An 11,246-nucleotide genomic window follows, 5' to 3' on the forward strand; every position below is an offset into this window, starting at 1 on the left:
GGACGGAAGGCAATTGATGCCTTTGAGATGCGGCGAACGCTTCGTATTTCTTGGACGGAGCACAGGACGAACCAGTCAAGCATCCAGAGACTGCAGATAAAGGAACGGCTCTCAACAATATGTCTGAGACGAATTCTGCAGTTTTTTGGACATATTGTCCGGCGCGGACCGGACAGCCCGGAGAGACTGGTGGTCTCCAGAGAAGGCGAAGCAGAAGAAGAGCATCTGGCGCGCGCTGGAGCAACGAAGTGAAGGATCTGACTGGGGGGGGGGGCACTATTCATTCTGCTCTGAGAGAAGCGGAAGATCGAGAAGAATGGACAGTCTTGGTCGCTCAAAGGAAGACGAAATTCAAAGGTGGTCACGACTTTCAGCCACGAGGGTACGACCAAGAAGAAGAGAGAAGGTCTGACGCAATGACAGGTTTGAAGGGGCTCTAATGAAGAATTTTCATGTGCAATAAACCGCTATCGGATATTACAATTAAAAAATAGGTTATCAGGATTTTTAATGATCCCATTATGAAGTAAGATGTCGGAACTTTATAACGAATCGATGGCATCGTCTGCTTCACGGAAAGCAGCTGCTCTCAAATGTTGTAATATTCGTATTTGTTCCTTCATTTGCCGCCCTTTACAAGTGGGCGCCCCTAGGCAACTTATGACTTGTCTAGCCCAGCGGGATGTCAGTTGCTGACACTTTGTACTTTATAAAATGTAACAAATTTTATTTTTCATTCGAATGACTTGTTTACTAGTAACACAACAATAATTGTAAATCCGTCTACATACGTTATTCTTGTAAAAACAGCGTTCATAATTATAATTATGACTTTTTTGTAGTTGGTAAATATAAAAAAAAAAAATATTTTGAGAATATCTAGTATTTTTTATGCCGTATAGCTTAATTTATTACGCATTTAACTATAATTGGCAACACTCATGCGAAAAGCTCTAACACGCAGAACAGATTAATAAATCTAATTCAGATAATATACGAGTATAGGTAGAATCAAAGGCGACTCTACCTTAAGGGTTCATAGGGACCATCCCCACATCGTTATCATGTCAAAAATACACGTCCGATATTTTTATTATTGTCATAATATAACATCTACTTAATTACATTACATCTCGTTGTGCAAAGGATGTGAATGCATTAGCGTTAGTATACGCATACTGGAGAGCGGATCAAATAGCCCCTAGGTGAGTAAAAATTCTCGCTGTATGTCTTTGTCCAAAACTGATAATGATAAGTCTATAATAATTATTATTATTTTTAAGCACGCTTTTTAGCGTAAAATACCGACCCAGGTAATTATATTATTTATTCTGAAAAAATACTCATTTCCTCATTCATAAAATGATATTATTATAAGTAGCTTAGTGTTTAATGTACCTATAATATGAGAAAGTAGGTGGGTAAGTACATAATATTATATTTAATCCACCACCTAGAAAGTTGTCGAGCCGCCACTGGGTACAATAGTTTATTTAAATATTTGTATTTTTTCTGTTTCTCGGAGGGGGTTCGGACCCGAAAACCCCTTGTGAAAAGCCCTTGTGTGCGCGCCTGCATTTTTGCAGAAAATTTTTATGTATATTATGCTAGGACACGATTCTCGCATTTTAGTGCTGTGGCCTGACTACAGGCGGCCTTGGGGATCGCGCTTATCTGGTAAATAGCCATGTTACCTTACAGTGTCTAGTAAATCCAATATTTTGACGTTGTAATACAACCAAACAAAATGTAAAACCTCCCTCACTTTGGGAGTATCTTTCGTCGAAACGGGCTGACAGAGAAGACTATAATATCCTGAAATCCATACTGATCGAATACTCTCGAACCAAAACAATACAATAAGCATTTAGTTTGCGTAATCAATACGAAAAACCACAGAACAGATTAATAAATAGTATTCAGTTAGGCTATACCCCAATATAGTACATTTTGAAGCAGGGTTTTGAACATGTGAGTGTCCTACGAAAATTAAACACACGTTAAAGACGTGCAATAATTTGTGTTGTAACCTTCAAATACACCAATATTGAATAAGTGTCAGTGCATAAGCCGAGAGCAGTTGTCAGTACGAAGGACATGCTTAAAATGACGTATTATTGGCATGTGTTTAAGTTTATCCCATATTCTTCCACACTCCACACCCGTTAAGTATTCTAGTTCTATTAATTCTGTGTTCCCTGGTCTAGCCGGAGAACGGTGGAAACGAAGGAGAAAGGAGAAGGCCAATTATAATTATTCTTGCTCAATTAGAAATTCAAATTCAAATTCAAATTTATTTATTTATTTTTCACATCTTACCGTTAACATTACAAAATATAAATTTAAGACGTTCACAACATGACATTTAAGAACAAAGAAATAGTATTAAACAGTGTAAAGAAGAAATAAATATATGCAGTATCACAAAAACAGTATGAAAAGTAAAGTAAAAGGTACAAACATTATAAAGCATGGAAGCATACCGAATGAGCAAAGGGACCCTATTTTAAGAATTTATAAAACAACGCCCATATATACTCATCTCACGTAGGTGGAATATATCAACATCCGAAGCGATTTTGTCGATCAGAGTTATTGCCCTCCCAATTGGCATCACCAATGGCAGGTTAGTTCTGCACCTTTGGAGAACAAACAACTGATGCTTCCTATATTTCTAAGATAGTTATCAGGGACACACAAGTCAATACCACTGAGAACTACGCAGAACTTCTCGGTCCTTCCCCATTTGATTGAGAACTTCAACATTTGTCACCCGGTCAGTCCAAGGAATTTTGAGGATGCGCGCCTATACAGCCACATCTCGAAAGCTTCAAGTCTCCGTGACATCTCTTGTTATAGCGTCCATACTTCCATACCATAGAAAAGAATTGAGAGAACATAACAACGTACCATACGCAGTCTCAGACCTAGGTTAAGATCTCGATTGCTAAGGAGGCGTCTTATTTTGAGAAAGGCACTCCTTGCGATCTCAATTCTAGTTTTTATTTCCTGAGACTGGTCCCATTTCTCATTGACCCATGTACCTAAATATTTATAATGGGTCACACGTTCGATTGGTTCGCTGTTAATGACAAAATTTGTGTCGGTGTCTGGTGTCGCTGTTTTTGATACTAGTAATAGTTTTGTTTTTTTGAGGTTCATTTTTAAACTATAAGAATTACTGCCCTCATTAACCTTTTCTACCAGTTGATGTAAACTCTTTAAAACGATCGATATTTGATAATTACTTAATAAACCAACAACTCTCATCTTGTTTGCCTCATTTTAAATATCTTTGCTCATAAAATGACAATAATGTCAAGGCACTAATTATTTTTAGCGAATGTTTTGCATAATCTCATACATAAGCGTCATATGAAATCATACGGATCAACGATTTTGCGATAAAGGTTGTTTACGCGGAATAAACTTCTGCATCATAATGAGACTCTATATCAAGGGTAGTCAATCTGCTCCCTACCGCCCACTAGTGGGCTTTACAGCTTTCATGGTGGCCGGTAGGGGTTTTAAAAACATTTTCATTTTGTTTTCATAAAATTCCCTGTGTCATACAATTTCACCACGTTTTTATTAGCTCGTATTCTTGTTTGTCCAATACAAATCTTGTTTAACATACATAATTTTGAAAAACACTTTCCGTGAAAATATATTATAACCAATAGAAAAAATATTTTTGAAAAAAGTAAGCCACCCCGGTAGGGAATCAAACCCTGCATCTCCTGGGTTTACGCCCCGCCCCGTCCGTCGCATTTACCTCTATGCTACAAGGCGACGTACTAATTGCGACAAATTTTAGCTACTGGCCTTTTTAATACCTACTCATCAGCGTCCTTCTAAATCAAGCTACTTTGGAAATCGGTTTTTGTTTTATTAAATCAAAGTAGATACCTATTACTTCAATTACTAACCGATGTCGTGGATTTCTCCACTATTTTTTATGATGTAACTTACTTGAACTTGCTAATAATTTATAATTAAATTTTATTCAACGAATAATTCACAAGATTTAACAGAATGGTACATTCTTAAATTTTGTGAATCATTCGTAAAAGAAATAGTTAATTATAAATCTTGTTTAACTAACTTCCCGACTAGCTAGACGTTTGAAACTTTTAGAATATAATATCAGAAAACGACGACAATGTATTATTTTAATACTTTTAGCCATCTTTAAGCAGAATTGAATTCATTTTCAGTTAATTCTGTAATTTAGTATGGAAAGTTATTTCGGAAAAAATTCGTAAAAAGTAAAACACTATTATTAGTTGCTAAGGGGTTCCTAGCAACTAAATTATTAATATATACGTGCGTTACTATGGAAATCAAAATGATATTTCAGTATTCTATATGTATTCAGTATTTCTATCAAGTAAAAAAAAAATATTTATTAATACATGGAATTGTCAAGTTTATATGATTCAACAGAAAATTTAAAAACGTGGTATATAAAAAGTTCTTTTTATCTTGTATTATTTTTGTAAAGTAATAATGAGACCAATCAAAATCAGTGCCTGTGATGCCTTTTATTTGGCAGAGAGTTTCAAGAGATTTAATGATGTTTATTGAAGAGAAAATTTCATCACTTTCCTGAATCGTCATCTATAAAAGAGATGTACCTGACCATTGCCGACTGAAGAGGAAAATCGATACATTCATGACTGGTCCTACCTTTCCGCCCCTCTCGGTGTCTATGGATGACCTGTCATTGCCTGTCATTGTCTATATTGTGCTCATACTGACGCATCTGTCGTGTTCTCTCGTCGGAGTATTCTTAGTTTCAGATTTCTTTCAGATTATTTTAACGTATCTTGGAGACCTTGGAGCCCTTGGAGTTCATCTGATTTAGTGGTTCTGTGTTATTAATTGGATGTGACGATCAAAGTAAGTAAACTTCTTCTGTGTATAATAATATCATAATACACTAGGACGTTTGTCAATGTGACAGTCGATTCTAAACGACAATAACTAATAACTTATTTATACTCTTCAGTCATTATAGAATACCAAACTCTCCTTGCAAGTACGTTATCAATAAATGGTATGGCAGTAGACCACTCGTTGCTTGTGCAAAAAGTTATGCTCAGGCTTTATTAATCTAAAGATGACGGTGACCTGACTCCAAAGGATATTGACAGATTCAGTAGCCACCTCAACGAACTTAAATACTCCCACGTGACATCATTGGTTTATATTATATTTTATATTCGTTATTAATAGAGTTCGCTAAAGGCCTCAAATGGAAATAGGCTGGACCATTGCCGACTGAAGTAGAAAGCCGATACATTCACAACGACTGGTCCTACTATTTCCGCCCCTCCCGTTGTTGTCTATGGATGACCTGTCATTGCCTGTCATTGTTCTATAGCATGCTCATACTGACGCGTCTGTCGTGTTCACACGGGGAATGGTTTGATTTGAATAAATAAGTTACATGATAAATAGTACACTAGCATTAACACAAATGTAATTCTTAGATTTTTGTGTGAAGGACTAGTCTGACTTTAACAGTTGATGAATAACAGGAATGTATATTATTTATAAATAACACTGATAGTTAATATGTTTGATTCGAGAATTTTTTATAATTCAATTTGAAACGAGAAATGGCGAATCAATATGTCAAGCAATCTGGGATCTAGTTTTGACAGCTGAACAGTGGACCACTCGTTGCTTGTGCAAAAAGTTATGCTCAGGCTTTATTAATCTAAAGATGGCGCTGGATGGACACATAGCTCGCAGAAGATACAATCGTTGGACAAATCTAGTCATCCAGCGGTACCCAAGAGGTACAAAACGTCCGCAAGGTAGACCTAGAGGCCGATGGATCGATGGAATGATAAAGTTCTGCTGAAGTACGTGGCAACGCAACGCACAAGACCGAGAGAAGTGGAATCAGATTTGAGAGGTCTTCATCCAGCAGTGGATTGATTCAGGCTGATGATGATGATATTCGTTATTAATAAATTACAATGGCAGGATGTTGTGGGTAATATTTTTTAAATTTTCTGATGAATGAGTTGCGTCAAATAAAAACGCCTTTAGGTCAAACATACCGAAACATGGTTTAGCTCATTCGGTGTACTTCCTTGTATCTAATTTTTTATTTTTTATTTACACTTTTCTACTGTTTAATAGAGAGGTTAGAGCGGACCCTTTTTTGAGTAGCTCCGCTTCGGGACCTAATACTTGCCCCAGCTCCGCTCCAGGGTCTGCTCCTCTCCGGGTAAAAAGTTTTAATATTATTGATATTATATTTCTACAAATATTTAAAAAAAATAGTTTTAAAACAAGGTTGATTATTCGTCATTTCATTATAAAAGTGACGTTATTTATCATTCAGGAGTGTTGCCGTATTTCAAATAATTCCAGTGTTGCAAAGTGTCAAATTTAATATAATATTTTCATTGGATTTTAGCACGAAAATTTAATAATAAAAAAAACATCCGGCGCAGTGGAGCACTACACATTTTCGGTGCTCCAGCTCCGCTCCTGCTCCAGGTAAAACCCCACTGCTCCACTGCTCAGTGCTCCTGCTCCGAGCTACGCTCCAACGCTCTGGCTTAATAACTTAATACTGATCTATAATATCTATAATACTTACTGTTTTAACAATATTTATTTGTTTCTAAATGCCATGTTGTGAACGTCTTAAATTAATAATTTGTAATGTTCACTATATGTAAATATAAATAAAATTTTGAAATTTGAAATGACATCATTTATCGACTACCCCTTAGGAATATACCTAAGCTAGATTCATGGTGGGGGCCAAGGGGGGGAGCTGACAGGGCTCTAGCCTGGGGGCCCAGGCTTAGGAGGGGCCCGGCGTGGCAGGTCAACCAGTTAAGCGATATATACACACACACCACAAATTTGCTTGCAATAGCAAAAAAAAATCCTATATAAAATGCTATTAGACGGATAAAGTTTTTTTTTATAATTACTTTTAGTGTGTTTCCTGACTAATAAAAATGACTATTTATCCAACATGGCGAAGGTTCACATGTCACTTAGCTATCACAAAAAGGGGTCGCGATCAGAGCTTCAAAATAGAGTGCCGACAATTCAAGCGGATTTATTTAAAAATACCAAAAATCCCGAAAAATATACATTATACCCTTTATTTTACACGGAACCCTGGAGTTCCTTGGGTATGTCATTTGGGAAACACTACTGTAGAACGCCACACTGCCCTTAACCTTAGCGATATGTTGGGGGGCCTGCCAAACATCGTGGCCTGGGGGCCCGCTTCAGGGTGTGGGGGCCATGGCTATTTTACTATGCAATCAGAAAATAATAATCTATTTCCTTTAACTAGTATAGTAATTCACAATGCTTATTATTGCCTAACATTATTATATATTACATAATATTTTATAATTCGGTAAGTAGGTTGGTATCAATGACATTAATATGGACGAATCATCTGGAAAAGAAAATGACACTCACTTTATTGTCGGGTCTGCCGAATGGCATAATCTGTTCTAACGCCATTACAATAAAGGTGATATTGCTATAAATTCATGATGCTTTTTGTTGGGTCTGCCGAATGGTTCGGTTCGAACGGGTTCGCTCAAATGAACGTTGACGTTAGAAACACTGCTCTAACGCCATTACAATAAACGTCATATTGCTATAAATTCTCGATGCATGATATCGCATAATGATATTGCGTGACGTCTACCAAAACAATATAATATTTCGATCCTGCTTGTCTATATTAATATGTAAATTATTTTTTTATGCAAAGAGAAAATAAACCTTTTAGATTTTAATTAAAAATATATCCGACTATCTGACTAATCAAACATTCCGCTTTACAGGTTTTCTTCATTCTCAGAAAGAAAAATAGCCAAGTGACGTTTTTGCACATCTACCATCACATAGCAATGGTGTTTTTGGGATACATGTCACTGAAATACATCCCCGGTAAGTTGCTAAAATACCTATTCTATAAAATTAAAGCCTCTTTCAACTTTTCTCAAACGCTTCTCAAGCTACAACAACTGTAATCCAGTTTTTAGGACTTCGAACCATCTACGTCGGTCGAACCACGGTCGTTTCTGGAACTAAACCCTCCACCGCATTTACTTTCCCCGCGCCCATAATGCATTGTGTCTTCGACATCGCGTGGAGTTTTATTAACATTAAAATGCCCAAACAATTAAGGAAGCAGAGGAAGCGTATTATTTCGAATTGTAAAAAGTATTTTTAGTAGAAGAAGCAGAAATTCTGCAATCTGTAAAAACCAGCGTTGTGATGTAGAAGATTTGATATATATATGTTGGTCTATATGTATTAACAGTTACGTCCTGTGAGGGTAGACATGCCATGTGTTGCTTGGGGGCGGCAAACGATGGAATGAATACGATCTTTACAATTTTGACAGCAGTGGCTGTTTTAAATAAACCGGCCGATGCGGATGCTTCATTAGAAAGTACCGACATCCAATGACATTAATAAATGGACGAAGCATCTGGAAAAAAATGACACTCACTTTTTTGATGGGTCTGCCGAATGGCATAATCTGATCTAACGCCATTACAATAAAGGTGATATTGCTATAAATTCCCAATGCGTGATATCGCATAATGGAAATTTCGTGACGCCTACATATACGAATTTACTTGCTAGCTACTGTATTGAGTGCGTCGTCCATTAATAATGTCATTGGTTGGTATGTTATGATCTTATGATTGAAATAATTGTAAATTGATTTAGCGAATAATCATAGCAATGCCAAATTACAAACCCATTAAAATATATATGGGCATATACAGAGTGTTTGGTGCCTGGTAGTGGGTAAAAAATGCTTTTAGTGGACGGATGACAACAAACAAATCGTCTCTGTTCTGGCAGAACACACTAACTGGAGAATACTAGTTTTGAGTAATTTGACTTTAAAGTTGTTAAAATGTTTGAAATGGTCTATCATGTGAGTTTATTAAGTAATCGTAAAAAGGATGACTTTAAAATAAAGACTGTTTATTTATTAAGAAGGTTTCCAGACGGTAAACTTTGAAATAACGAACATTTTGGTATAACTAACTCAATATGTCATTTTTTCGAATTAGTGTCTTCTGCCAGAACAGTGACGAAATTTGGGTACAGGTTTAATTAAACTGACATTTACACAGAGTATAATTTTTAATTAACTATTTTTTTTATTCTACGAATAATTCACAAGATTTAAGAATGTAACATTATAATTATTGAACATACATAATTTTGAAAAAATTTGAAGAAAATACACTAAAGCACCCAGGAGGAATCGAACCTGCATCTCTCGGGTTTCGCGCCCATGCACAAATTACCACTATGCTATAGGCGTCATACTTAATTCCGACAAATTGTAACCAATGTATCTTGAATTATTCGTTGAATAAAAAAAATAGTTACTTAATTAAAAATTATTAGCACGTTCAAGTTACAACAAAAAATCTTGGAGTGATCATGACGTGTGTTACTAATTAAAGAAATACCTATTTTAATTTAAAATACAAAAGCCGATCGCCAATAGTAGATTGAGAGGTTTTAAGATTTTAAAACACGTGGTTGTGCAATGTGTTTTTTTTATTATTGTGTGTCGATACTCGATAACTTTGTGGATTTATTAAAAATACAATGAATACCCTTAATTTTATCTGGTCACCATTTGGAAAACGCTATTGTAAACCGTTACGCTACGCTAGGCGCCAAATATCCTTGTCTGGGGGTCCGCTTCAGGATGTGGGGCCATGGACTCGATACCAATCATAAAATAGAAACAAATAAGACATGGAATAGATAGGTGCATAAGTACGATATATATTTTTTTCTCGACCATGTCCGATCCTAATAGGATCATATGGGCCTCCACAGAGTAGAGGTTTGTATTAACATATTTTGTTTTTTTACGAGAAATGGATGTCAGCCACTTGCTCAACCTATTAGGTCCATAACCTGACTCACACACAAATTGAAAAACAATATGTGTACTTGCCAGACCCAGGATTCGAACCTGGGACTCACGGCGTTATAGTCCAACGCATAAGCCGCGCGGCCACCGTGGGTGTATATTTACTTAAATTAAATATTTTCTTTTATTTAATGTTGACTGATTTTTTTTCTTTCGTAAAGGTTACTAAATTAGTCAGCACACGGAGAACAACACGTACAAGAAATCAACGCAATAAATTTATACAATATACTGAAATGAACGAACCGAACTACCGGACACCACGTATATTATTTTATTAGATAATATTATATTGCTTTTTAATTTGTAGCAAAGTAGAGATAATCCGGAAATTTTTGCACGGTGATGCAACTCTTGTACTTATTCAATTTGACAATTATTATTTTTTTGGAATAATATGTAGTTAATAATATTATAATATGTCAGCAAAATAATGAATATTTTTTTAAGTTTTCAATCCAATATTTACTATTATTACTTTTTTTATTTATTTTCAAACGCAAAAAACTCACGTTCAAGGAAACCAAATAACTCACATATTATACAAATATTGTTAGGTACATTTGTATGCGACTTAAAGTACATATATGTAGTTAAAAAAAACAGCTCAATTAACATGTCACGTTCTGTTCAACAACAATGTATTCTAAAATGTCTAAAAATGTGTTAATTATTTATGAAATGTATTAAAGACGCTAACACAAAAATGAATAAAGGAAAAAGAATTTACTAGCTAAGAATATGGAAGAATGAATAAAGAAAAAAGAATTTACTAGCTAAAATTATGGAAGTATGGACGCTAAAACAAAAGATGTCACGGAGACTTGAAGCTTTCGAGATGTGGCTGTATAGACGCATCCTCAAAATTCCTTGGACTGACCGGGTGACAAATGTTGAAGTTCTCAATCGAATGGGGAGGACCGAGAAGTTCTACGTAGTATCAAAACCAGGGAACTACAGTACCTCGGCCACATTATCAGAGGACAAAAATACAGCATTCCTCAACTTGGCATTCAAGGAAAGATCAATGGGAAGCATAGCAGAGGACGGCGCCGCATCTCGTGGCTTAAGAACCTCCGTGATTGGTACGAGTGAAGCTCCACTGAACTGTTCCGGGTAGCAGACGACACAGATAAGATCGCCTTGATGGTGGCCGACCTCCGGTAGGGGATGGCACAATAAGAAGAAGCTAAAAATATATATATTTATATCAGTGGCGAAGGGTGGAGGTAGGCTGTTAAGATCCGACATAAACAGTGCTCTTTAA

The sequence above is a fragment of the Rhyacophila brunnea genome, unplaced genomic scaffold (genome assembly GCF_057557595.1).
Source record: "Rhyacophila brunnea isolate RB1 unplaced genomic scaffold, BYU_Rbru_1.0 scaffold_23, whole genome shotgun sequence".
NCBI classification, from domain to species: Eukaryota; Metazoa; Arthropoda; class Insecta; order Trichoptera; family Rhyacophilidae; genus Rhyacophila; species Rhyacophila brunnea.